We start from the raw sequence: 13123 nt of genomic DNA on the forward strand, positions 1-13123 counted from the left end.
CCAATTCAGTGCCCTCAGGATTTTCCCCTCTCTTGTCCTCCATACACTCCCAGGTGTTTTGTTTTGTTTTAAGGTGGAAAGGATGATTTATTATTGAGCCTGACTGAGGTGACTAAGGAGGGGACAGCACAATGGGAAGCCCTCACGAGTGCAGGGCCCCCTACTTGTTCAGGGGACCACGATTAGGGGAAATGATTACCTGGCCAATGTGAACCCGGCCACTATGTCCTGGAGCTTCCCAAATGCACCCCACATACCTATCTGGACCCTAGACTGGGGACAACATGAGATCAGAGACATGAACATCCAGTGGAAACCTGTCTCTGAGGTCCCTTAGGGCAACCCACACGAGCAACAGGATTCATACACTACTGAGGAGGCTGTCATTTGTACCACAGCACACCAGCTCAGTTGGTTTTCAGGTAAATTAGAGACCAAATTTTTCACCTCCAGTGGTAAATCCTCCTTACCTATACCTCCTCAGGGCAGTTCCCTTAACAGATACCTGGAGAATTCACTACCCATAGTTTTCTCTTTGAGGAAGCAGTGAGTATAAAATATCTGGATATCAGGGATGCAATGGGGGAGGGGGCCAACACAGCTGGAGTGGGACTAGCAGCAGTTTCCATGTGGTACCTGGTGGCAGCCAGTGTCGAAAGGAATTCATGGAGAGCCTGCCCTGGTCCCAAGGTGGCTGACAAAGCTGGCTTCAGTGTCTGTCTGCTGAAGTACTTCCTTGGGTGTCAGAGTACTCATGAAGGATCACCCAGCTTTCCTGCTGGTCTCCTCACCATCCAGATGAGGACAAGGAATCTTTTGTTGACTGAACCAATATATATTTTACACATATCCGTGTCTCCATACTTTTCTTGTAAGATATAATTAATAACCCCTAAAAGTCCGACTGAAGACCTCAAAACTGCCTGTGTTAGCCTGTCATCGCTGTGACAAAATACCTGAGATAAAGGATTTAAGAGAGAAAAGGTTTATTTTGGCTCACGGTTTCAGAGGTTTTAGTCCATGGGCAGCTGTCTGCATTCCTTTTAGGCCTGTGGCAAGGCAGAAGCATCATGGCAGAAGGGCATGGATGGGACAGAGATGCTTACCTCACTGTAGCCAGGAAGCAGAGAGAGAGAGAGAGAGTCAGAAGCTGGGTGTCTGTAATCCTGTAATCCTAGCTGTAATCCTAGCTACTCAGGAGGCAGAGATCAGGAAGATAGCAGTTCGAAGCCAGCCTGGACATATAGTTCATGGGACCCTATCTCAAAAAAACCCTTCACAAAAGAGGGCTGGTGGAGTGGCTCAAGGTGTAGACCCTCAGTTCAAGCCCCAGTACCACAAAAAGAGAGAGAGAGAGAAAGAGAGAGAGAGAGAGAGAGAGAGAGAGAGACAGCAAGGTGACAAGATGTACCCTTTAAGAGCACTCCCCCATTGATCTGCTTCCTCCAAACAGGTCCCATTTCAAGTTTCCACCACTTCCCAATGATATCATCAAAATATGAGTCCACCAGTGGATTAATCCATTCATTAGGTCAGAGCCCTCAGGATCCAATCACCTCTCAAGGATTAGATCTGCCAGCTGGGGACAAAGCCTCCGACACGCCGGCCTTTTGAGGTGTTCATAATTAATGCCACTAAGCTCACATCCCACACTAGGACATTACAAAGGTGTTAAGAAGCCACCTCCGCCCAAGCCTTGTATGCACATATGAATAATAAAACAATAAAAAAAGCCACCTCTGGGTCCTTAATGTGCATGTGCATTGTGCTTGTATGCATAGCCAAGCACGGCAGCTTGCACACATAAGGAGTTTTAACCTTGAGCTGCATGGTCAATGAGAAGTGGCCACAGTAGGAGCTTAGCTAGGACTATATGGGTAACAAATAAGGATCTTCAAACATGGTAAAGTAAAAGTAAAGGATGGAGATACAGTTACAAGGGTGCCACTCCAAGTCCCCAGGCAGGGCCTCCAAAGAAGACTACCAGCAGAACCAGAGGACTGCTTTCCACATATACCTGCCTCATTCCTCTCTTACCACAGATGTCCTATGTAGCTGAAAGATAAGCACTCACAGACACCAGTCTCAAGCCCCAACCTTAAGGAAGAGTTTCTGAGAAGCTCAACTTTGGTCAGGTGCTCAGCAGTGAACCACCATCTAAAGCGGGCAGTGGAGCTGAGAAGGGCTGAGTCACCTTGGATAATCATGGCTACTCCCTAGAAGGTGGGTCTGAGCAGGTCCCCCAGACAATGTTTGACACTTAGACTTTGTTCAGGAATAGAGAGGCAGGGGAAGATATCCAATTTGCCTCTGAAATTTGCTTGTCGACTGGACTCATTTTCATTGTTCTTAATTTGTCCCGTTAGTGTGTGTCTGTGTGTGTGACTATGACAAACTACTGAAATGTTTCAGTACCTTTAGTAAATAGTCTGTTGGTAACTGCAGTGAGAGGTAAAATGAATGACTAATGTAAATTCTAATATAAGCTCATTAGTTGCTCAGCCCAAGGCTGTAGGATGTTGTGATGGTGTAGAACCGCCTGTGAAAATCAGTGTGAGAAGTGTTCTGCTTGGCACCAAAGCATTCTGAGATCTAACAGAACCCTCAGTTTATTATTATCTCCAAATCACATCATTGCTGGTGCTATTTTAGTTCTATTGTTTCTACTTTGCTTCATCTTTGAAGCTTTGAAATTCTTGTGACTACTTAGGGTGCAGTGTTGATATTTATACACACAAGAATATGCAATAAAATATGGAAATTAACCACACAAAAGGAAGAGACAACAAAGTTTGGATATATTTCTTAAATTTTTTTTTTCGATACTGGAGTTTGAACTCAGGGCTTCGAGATTGCTAGGCTGGAGTTCTACACTTCAGCCACTCCATCAGCCCTGTTTCTTAAATATTTAAAGAAATATGATAAGCAAAAACCTTGTGACTCATACACATAAATTTTCTGAAATAATATCAATAATAGCTGTCGGCTTGGGCATCTTTTGATAGAATACAGAAAATAAAATGAGCAGAGAGTAGCTTCAATGTTATGCAAGAAGCAGTCTAAAATTTGCATCTATAAAATGAACAACAGGGGCTGGGAGCGTAACTCAGTGACAGAGTGTGTGCTTAGCAGATGCAAGGTCCAGAGACCAATCTGCAGCACCAAAAACCAAAGCCAAACCAAACAAAATAAAACGAACAATAATTTGATTATTTCACCTCAAAATGAGTGGCTGATTTAATAGTGCTCTGACAATGCACATTGTTGAAATAAAGAATGTTTGCAAGCATCACTGAGATGTTTCAAGGAATATCATGAGTCTTTCCCAAATGAAGCATCTAAAATATTAAAACTCCTAAACAAAATATTTCATTGATCATATAACAAAGAAAATGAAAACATTTTAAATATCAAAAAATTAAACAGAATCTAGCTGGGTGCCAGTGGTTCACACCTGTAATCCTAGCTACTCAGAAAGCAGAGATCAGGAGGATCATGGTTAAAAGCCAGCCTGGGGAAAGTAGTTCGCAAAATCCTATCACAAAAAAAAAACTCATCACATAAAAGGGCTTATGGAGTGGCTAAAGGTGTAGGTCCTGAGTTCAAACTCCAGAACTGCAAGAAAAAAAATTTAAACAGAATCTATTGTATGGTTTAAAAAGAATACAGCATTTTTAGCCATCATGGATTTATTAGAATTTCAAAAAGAGAGAATGTGATCCCAGCTACTCAGGAGCCAGAGATAGAGGATCATGGCCTAAGACCAACCCAGGGCAGAAGCAAAATAATTAAAATAACTAAAGCAAAAAAAGGCTGTATGTGTGTGTGTGTGTGTGTGTGTGTGTGTGTGTGTGTGTGTGTAAGAGCCCCTGCTAAGCAAGTGCAAGACCCTGAGTTCAAACCCCAGTACCACCAAAAAAAAGAGAGAAACAGAGAAGAACATCATCAAAATCTTTAGTTTTGTGCTTCTTTTCATAAAACAAAGATCCACTGAAATGACCAGACAGCTCTCAAGGAATGGTTCTTTAGAAACAGACACTGATGTGGACTGGGTGCAATTCTTAGTGATTATCAGTAGTGAAAGGAAGCAGGACTGGACAGAGGGAGAAGAACCTGATACAGGTTGACCAGAGAGTTCTGGAGCAAAACATCAGAGTTGATCAGCATGGAGCCCAGTGCCCCACCTCACTCCATTCCCTGCCTTGCAGGTGAGGTTGCTGTCTGCAGGTGAGGTCTCTGACTGCAGGTGAAGTCACTGTCTGCAGCCGAGATGCTGACAGAGTAGACCTCTGGAGCCTGTGCTTCCCCAACTGGGCAGCACCTCCATCCTCCCAAGGGGAGTCTGGACAGCACATCACTGAGTCAGCCACCAGTCAACTGGAAAACTTAGAGGTCGGGCTGTAATTTTCCACCATTGTCAGTGTCATGTCTATTATTTCACATAAAAGTATTTCAATAATGTGCAGCTTAGTGAGCCTGGTGAACTGTGTGGGGCTAGTGGAAACAACACCTGAAAGTGTATATGAAGTTTTATTGTCAGTGCCCAAGAAAAACGGTTTCAATGAGAAACAAGCTGGTGAAAACTACACTGGGGGCCTGGGGGCACAGCTTAGTGGTAGAGTGTGTGTTTAGCATGTTTGAGGTCCTGGGTTTGATTCCATCACTGAAAACAGGAAAAACTGTATTGGGTTTTGTACAGATGGCAACAGTGTAATTAATGCCAGGGAGAAAATCTAGCCTTTAGAGAATTTTTGGACATTTTAATTTGGCATTTAGTTATTATATTCCAATTATCACTGGATGATGCAACAAATTTATAAATCAAGTAAATCACTTTAAGTACTTCCTTGACAAGTTTTAGCCCAGTGCAGTAGCAAAATGCCTGAAATCGCAGCTACTTGGGAGGCTGAGGCTGGAAGAACTTGAGTTCAAGGCCAGTCTGGGCTACAAAGTGAAATCAGTCTCAAAAAAAAGAAAGAAAGAAAAAAAAGAAGAGAAAAAGAAAACAGATTCATCTTTGCTAAATTTTATATTTGCTGCTATATATAAAATAAACTGAAGGAAAAATGAAATAAAATATCTGAAAGCTGGGACTGAAACAAAGACAACTGGATGGAAACATGGACCTTGATAACACCTGTTTCCCTGGAATGACAAGCTAGTTAAAAAATGCTATCAAAGCCAGGTGCTAGTGGTTCACACCTGTAATCCTAGCTACTTAGGCAGCAGAGATCAGGAGGATTGCAGTTTGAAGCCAGCCCAGGCAAACAGTTCATGAGACACTATCTCCAAAATACCCAACACAAAAAAGGGCCGGTGGAATGGCTCAAGTGGTAGAGCTCCTGCTTAGCAATTATGAGGCCTTGAGTTCAAACCCCTGTACTGCAAATAAAAAAAATGCTATCAATCCCTATTTGTTAAGTTTAATGAAAACTGTAAAACAGAGATGGGCATGGTAATCTCAGTACTTGGGAAGCTGAGGTGGGAGAATCACTAGGATTATAAATTCCAGGCCAGCTTGAGCTACATAGTAGGACCCTGTTTCAAAAAGAAAAAAAAAAAAAGTAAAATGGGAGTAGCTAAAAAAGAAATAAATAAGTAAAATCTTCTTAAGAATTTGAATTTACTAAATGATATTGTAACAGAAAGTCAATTCTTTACAAGAGTATCATTAAACTGGGCTGAAGGTAAAGCTAGGTGGTAGAACACTGGCCTAGTATATGTGAGGCCCTGAATCCCATCCCCAGCACCAAAAAAGGAAAAAAGTTGTTAAACTGGCATATCAACCCAATCATTCTCAGTGTGGACTTTGAGGAGACACCCTGAGGTCTCCAAGACACTCTCAAGGCTCATAGGAATACACACAGATCAATTGCCCCTTTCACTATCCCAGTACTTAACCTGGGTTGTAAAACCAGTGGTGGTTGAAACTTCTGTCATCTGAGCAGGAATCTGGACAGTGACACCCAACTTTACTAGTCATCGTGGTATATTTCACAACCACACCTTCACCAGGATAAAATAGAAAAGCCAGATCCCCAGGAGAAGGTCCTTGGTGCAGCAGTAACAATGACTGCTCAAGAACATGTTTTTAACCTCAAAATGGGACAAAACGGAACATCCACATAAAGCACCTCTGCAGGCTGAAGCATGGTGGTCGTGTCCAGGGAGAGCACGCATACCCTGGCTTAGCCACGCCACTGTTTTCACAGAATACCAGTTCCACTTGAAGGATCAACTTGTCTACATACTTGGCATTTATTTATTTGTTTTTGTTTTGAGACAGCATCCCTGTGTAATCCCCAGGCTAGCTTCAAACCCTTGCTCCTCCTGCCTCAGCCTCCTGTGTGCTGGGATTACAAATATACACAATCACCAGCAACCAGGCTCGATATTTAAGAAACATTTGTGTGTGTGTGTTGGGAAGGGGGTGCTGGGGATCCACCCCAGGGCCTCATGAACTCTAGCCAAGTGACTAACACTGAGCTGTATTCCCAGACTTTTTTTGGAGGGGGTTGTCTCCCTTTGTTGCCCAGGTTGGCCTTGAATTCACAATCCTCTGGCCTCAGCCTCCTTTGTTGCTAAAATTATAGGCATTCATTCCCACCCTTCCCAACCCCACTGTGCCTGCCTAAAAGACATTCTCTTGAAAATGAATGTAGTGAGCCTCTCTCATGTCAAGGAAAATAATACCAATAGTATTTATTACTAAGGATGCAAGTTGAGTTTTCAAGCAAAAATTATGATTTTGAAAACTGGTATTGACCATTGTGAGCTACCCTGACAGCTCCCCCAATCTTAAAGACATTTCTGATGAGATCAGTTAGCAAACGTGATTTTAAAATGTTGTTTAGTACAATGTGTCAACATTTGGAATGTCAGCAAAGAACCAATCTTTTCCACATGTACAAAAGCATGTGTAGGTAAAAATTCCATTCAAAGTGCAAAATTTGTGCAGCCATGGTGGTGTACATCTATAGTCCCAGCACTTGAGGTCAAGGCAGGAGGATTACGAGTTTGAGGCTGGACTGGATTATACAGTAGAGATCTTGTCTTTAAAAAAAAAAAAAGCCAGGTATGGTGATAGACATATGTAATCCAACAGTAGTAGTTAGGAGGATTAAGATTCAAGGCTGATCCCTGGCAAAAAATTAGCAAGAGTTTGTCTCAAACAACAAGCTGGGCGTGGTGACAGAATTCTGCAATCCCAGCTACTCAGGAGGTGGTAAGTAGGAAGATCATAGTCTGAGGCCAGTCTGGGCAAAAATTTAAGACCCTAGCTGGAAAATAATTAAAACAACTACCACAAAATAGACAGATGTGTGTCTCAGGTGGTAGAGTGTCTGCCTAGCAAACTTCAGTCCCTGAGTTCAAGGCCCAGTACTGCAAAAAAAAGTATGAGATTCATGAACAGATTTTAACCTAAATTAAGAAAAGTTCAAATTTAGGTGAACTAAATTCCTCCCTTTTCCAACTACATATCTATGAGGCCATGTTTTTTCGTATACTTCCACTAAAATAGCATATCAAAACAAACTGCAAGCAAATATAGATATGAGAGTTCAGTTATCCTCCATGAGCCAGACAGACATTAAAAAGATTTGCAAACATTCGAAGCAATGCTCACAAACTTTTCTGTTCCTAATAGCGTATTTATTTTTCATGACATTTATGTGAATGTGAACTGATTTATTCTTCTTCTAAAATGAATTATAAAGTAAAAAATTAAAAATTTTGTCCATTAAAATTTCTGATATGGTATAGTCAAAAGATAGAGCCCATAAAACAAAGTTCCTTGAGACCCTCAAAACATATTCAGTTAGCTAGGCGTAGTAATGGGTACCTGTAGTACCAGCTACTCAGGAGGCTGAGACAGGATTGTTGCTTGAGTTCACCTGGAGTTTGCAGCCAGCCTGGACGACAGAGTAAGCATTTGTCTCAATGAAATTAATTAATTAGCTAATTAATTAATTACAAAGAAATAAAATGGGCTAGGGATGTGACTCAGTGGTAGAGCATTTGCCTACATATGCAAGGCCCTGTGCTCCATCCCCTTCACCACACACACACACACCTAGAAAGAAAAACAAAGAAATAAAATAATAACAAAATTTTCTAAGTGTGAAGAGTTCATGAGATGAAAAGGCTTGAGAACCACTCCACTACTCCGAGCTCAGGTTAGTGAGCTCAGGAAGCCAAGCTTTGTCTACATTGTACTGTTTGCGGGAAAGTAGACTTGAGTTCATGCTGTATCACATCCACACTGTGGGACCTGCAGCCTTTCGTTTACCTGTCTGGGCCTGTGTGTTACCTACTGAAATGGAGGGAATGAGGGTCCGTGGCTAGGGGTGACAGAGAGAAAAGTTTGCTGACTTGAGAAACATTTGGTTAGTGGTAGAATCAGGAGGTCCTGATGTGTTATGAAAAGAGGCATGGTTGCTCAAGCCTGTAATCCTAGCACTCAGAGGTTGACCCAGGAGCCAGGAGCCAGGTGCCTGAGTGAGGTTGGCTCACTCCTATAATCCTAGATACTTGGGAGACTGAGATCTGGAGGATCACAGTTCAAGGCCAGCCTAGGCAAATAATTCGAGAGACACCCCCATCTCCAAAATAACCAGAACACAATGAACTGGAGTTGTGGCTCAACTGGTAGAGTAAGCCAGAAGTCCTGCATTCAAGTCACTGTCCCACCCAAAAAAAGTTGGCTGACACAGGAAGCTGATGAGCTCAAGGTCTCCTTCTGTAGTCCAGGGAGAAAAAAAAAAAAAAAAAAGCCTCCCAATAATATCTTCTTCAAAGGGTGTATGTGTGAAGACTTGGGTTTTTGTTTGTTTTCTTGTTTGTTTCTTAATGACTATTGAATAATTGTGTCCCCAAGGCTTCTCTCCTGGTGCAACTCCAGTGGCTCTTGGTACATTATTAGAGAAGTCTCTAATCATGAGGATTTATTTATAGTTGTGTAACTGCCAACACTGGGAAACAGATTCCCCTTTTTTCTCCCACTGTGGTAAGAATTGCTGATCTGATTTCTTCATCCAACTCAAGAGGAAGTGAACACTCTGTCTTGACAACAGGGCCCCAGGCCATCTCCTCTTCCTCTTGGGGACCTGGCCCAAATCTCTGTCTGAGATCAGCTACACAATGACAGCTGACATCTGCACCTCTTGGGGAAGAAGTCCATGGGTTGGGTCTTAGGCCTTCCTGGAAGGAAGAAAGGAGCAAAACCCAGTGGCACCAAGCACTAAAACTATGTGTGCTCCAGGTGCTGGTGCTTCATGCTTGTAATCCTAGCTACTCAGGAGGCAGAGATCAGGAGGACTGTGGTTCGAAGACAGCTTGGACAAATAGTAGGAGAGACTCTGTCTCGAAAAAACCCTCACAAAAAAGGACTGGTGGAGCGACTCAAGTGGTAGAGGTAGAGCACCTGCCTAGCAAGTATTGAGTACCTGAGTTCAAACCCCAGTGCCACCAAAAATATAAAAACCCAAAGCTATGTGTGATCTCAGAGAAGAAATAGTAGACAAGGTCTGGGGTGTGGCTCAGTGAAGAACATATGCCTAGTTTTCACAGAGCCTTGGATTCCATCCCAGCACCAAAAGAAAGACAGAAGTAGAGATCAGAGAAACCAACTTGAGCCCTGCTGTGAGGTCATCCAGTGGCACTGCGAGATGATAGCTACGGGGTCATCATCAGGAGAAGCTGGCGGCCCTGCTGTCCTCCTGAAGGCTTCACAATAGGCACCTTCTGTAGAGAATCCATCACAGTGCAGGACGTCAAAGTTGACTTGGCTGGTCCACGAAACTGATCTCATGAGCACTAGAAAAGGCATTTAACAAAACTAATACTACTCATAATAAAAACACTCTGTAAACTAGAAACGGAGAGGAGCTTCTCCTAACCTTGACCTTTGTCAAAATTCATAGAAGGGACAAAATTGGGATGTAAACTTTAGACTTCTGGCAAATAGGTGTGTCAGTGTAGTCATTCATTATTACCAAAGTAGCACTCTGACAGGGAAAGTGTATGCCTGAGGGCGGAGAAATGGACTGTGGGAATTCTCTGTACCTTTTGTGGTGTTGGGATGAAACCCAGGGCCTCATGCATGCTAGGCAAGTACTCTACCCTGAGCTACACCCCGGCCCCAATTCTCTGTACTTTCTGCTCAGTTTTGCTCTGAACCTAATAATAATAATCTGTCTCTCTGCCTCTGCCTGTCTGCCTCTCTTTGTTAAAAACCCTGCAAAGTCTTCCCATCTGACCCAGAGGAAAACCAGAATCCTTATAATGACCTATGCAACCCTACAGTATCTGACCTCTTTTCTCTGTGGTGTTTCTAATCACCTCCCATCTGCTTCACTTGGCTTCAATAACCAGACTTCAAGCAGGCTCCTGCCTTGGGATCTTTCCACTTGCTATTCCTTTTGAGGCAGACTAGACATTAGGGAAAGTTCTGGACTTGTAAAAACCATACAGCCTGATTTAGAGCATCTCATTCAGCCCTCCCTTACCAATCCCCTCTGAGCCCAGAGAGCTCCATTCCAGTTGGAGCTTCTTTGTTAGGCTAAATTAGAGTGGAAATTTCCTCCCGCCTGGGCTTAGGGTTCCTGAGAATTAGTATAGGTGTATGCGTGGTCAATGGAGATGGGAGTGACATGGGTCTTCTCCCCACCTGCAAGTTAAGGATGATATAAAAACGACGTAAAATAAAATCCCTGCCCTGTGTTTTTTCCTTGCATGCAGTGCCTCCATCCCACCTGGCAGAGACCCCACCTGTAATCCTCTTCCCCCTTTCTTATAATAAAACTCCATTATTTCCTTCACGACATCCACATATTCTGCTTGGATTCTTCCTCACCAGAGCACAAGGACCAAAATCTGATTAGAATCATCAGTGACTTCAATACTTTCATTTGGAATTCCTCATTTCCTTCAGGTCTTGACTCAGATGGCACCTTCTCAGTGAGGCCATTCTACTCTAAAATTGTATCCTTCCTTTCATATTTCCTGTGTCCCTTCCCAGATTAAGCTTTATTCTTAGTACTTATTGCTAATTCACATTCTAGTTTATTCCTTTTCTCCTGTTCATGGTCTGCTTCCTCCACTATAGAACAAATTCCTTAAGGGCAGGGATTTTTATCAGTTTTGTTTGTTCCTAAACACTTGTTGAACAGGACATGATGGTTCATGCCTGTAATCCCAGCACTTCCGGAGACTGAGGCTGAAGGGTCATGAATTTGAGACCAGCCTGGGCTACAAAGTGAGACCCTGTCTCATCTAAATAAATGAGTAAGTAAATATCCCGACTACTTGTTGGCTGGATGAATAAATGGACAGTCTGTTCCATGTGCTAGAATATTTGTAGGTCATCACCTACCCTCACCTGTTAGGCTACATGGAAAGTAAAGCTTCCAGGATAGAGTAAGCTGGAATCAGTGTCACGGGTGCGTGCTGACCTTGTGCAAAGTTGCTGGAGGTATCACCTATGTCACCGCAAACTCTTAAGCAATACTTTCTTCCCCAGATCATCTCTCTGACTACATTATTTTCCTCTTCCAAGGTTCCCCGCCCCTTTCTAACTGGCTCACTTTTGCTTTCCACATGGTTATCTTGAAGGTCTTGTTGACTTGGAGCAGTGTTATTTCTCTAAGCTTCTTGCATTTCCTCTGCTGTGAGCCATTTGTGCTGGTTTTGAATGTTGACTCTGAGGGGCAACCTGTCCACATAGCTCTCCTATGAAAGGCCCATTATCCACACCTGCATCATGGCGGTCCCAGTGCCTGACCTTATGCTCAACACACCTGATATGTTGATGAAATGACTGTGATGTCACAAAACAAAAGTGCCTCATTTAATAAACTACCTTGCAAGAGCAAAAGAGCTTTTTTTTTTTACGGTACTGGGGATTGAAAGCAGGGCCTTGTGCTTGCTAGGCAGGCACTAAAGAGCAATTTTTTAAGAAGTAGGGTTTCATTTTTTTATACTTTAGGGAAATCTCAGTTTTAGATGGATTCAAAATTAAGTGAACAGCGAGATAGAGAAAGAGAAACTTCCAAATTAAGAAACCCAAATGAACGAAAATAAAGCAGAAAGGCATATTTGAAATTTAAAATGTACCAGGAAGGAATTCGTAAACAAAGGCAACAGGGAAATAACAGATCTTGAGAAGCAATATTTTCAAGTCAAATGATGGTGTATGCATGTGTGTGTTCATAGGTGGACTGTGTATGTATGTAACATATATATGTATATATTTCTATGAAGACTTCTGACCCAAATATTCAAAGAGGCAAATCAAAAAAGAGCAAATCCAAATGGTCTGTAAATATGTGAAAGATGTGCTTCTAGGGAACAGTACATGAGAGGAAAATGAAATATAATTTTATTGTCATTGGGCAGGCAAAAATTAATGAGGTAGAAGTGAGAAGTATGGTTGCATTTTAGGAAAGTGATCTGGAAAAAGCTATCACATTTTAAAATCCACTTACCTAGAAATCCCACCCCTGCAGTCTATCCCAATAAATAAAAGCAGCAATACATAGTTCACAGTGGCGTGTGTGCCAAGAAACAGGGAGTGGCTGGCAATAAGGAATGGCCGAACATATTCTGGTGCATCCACACCATGGAATATTATGCAGCCATTGAGAAGGGTTCGAGTCACTTCAGCTGACAGGAAGGAATTTCATCAGCTAATAACTTGCAAACAGTAAAATGCAGGAGCGTATCACGTGGTCTTGTGTTTGTGTAGCTTTGACATGCACAGGCAGACATTGCCTGTACACATTAACAACCATCTGATTGCATATGTTTCTGTATGCATTTGGATGGGGAAGATTCCCCACTTTAACAATAGGTTGTTAATGTGTTTCCTGGGAGAGGCAGAAGAGGGCGGTGAGCAAAAATAAATGAAAAAGAAACAAGTATGGAAATAAACCCCCAGCATGTTTATTATATCCTTTTCAAAAGTATTTGTGTATACACGAAGATATAAATTTTAAAATAATAAAACATACAAAACCCTAGAGGTACTCAGGCATATTACAAGGCATATAGGACAAGGAGCCGTGAGTTTCATTACTAAGACTGAGTGGCACTTTAAATTTTCAAGAATTTCCACAGTGAATCC

The 13123-nt window shown here is 42.3% G+C and overlaps 1 pseudogene; it reads right to left on the reverse strand.

Moving 5' to 3' along the window:
- Window positions 1–315: 315 nt before the first annotated feature.
- Window positions 316–421, reverse strand: LOC141414413 (small nucleolar RNA SNORA70; annotated as a pseudogene).
- Between the last annotated feature and the right edge of the window lie 12702 nt (window positions 422–13123).

This window comes from Castor canadensis, chromosome 11 (assembly GCF_047511655.1).
Source record: "Castor canadensis chromosome 11, mCasCan1.hap1v2, whole genome shotgun sequence".
In the NCBI taxonomy this organism is placed as follows: Eukaryota; Metazoa; Chordata; class Mammalia; order Rodentia; family Castoridae; genus Castor; species Castor canadensis.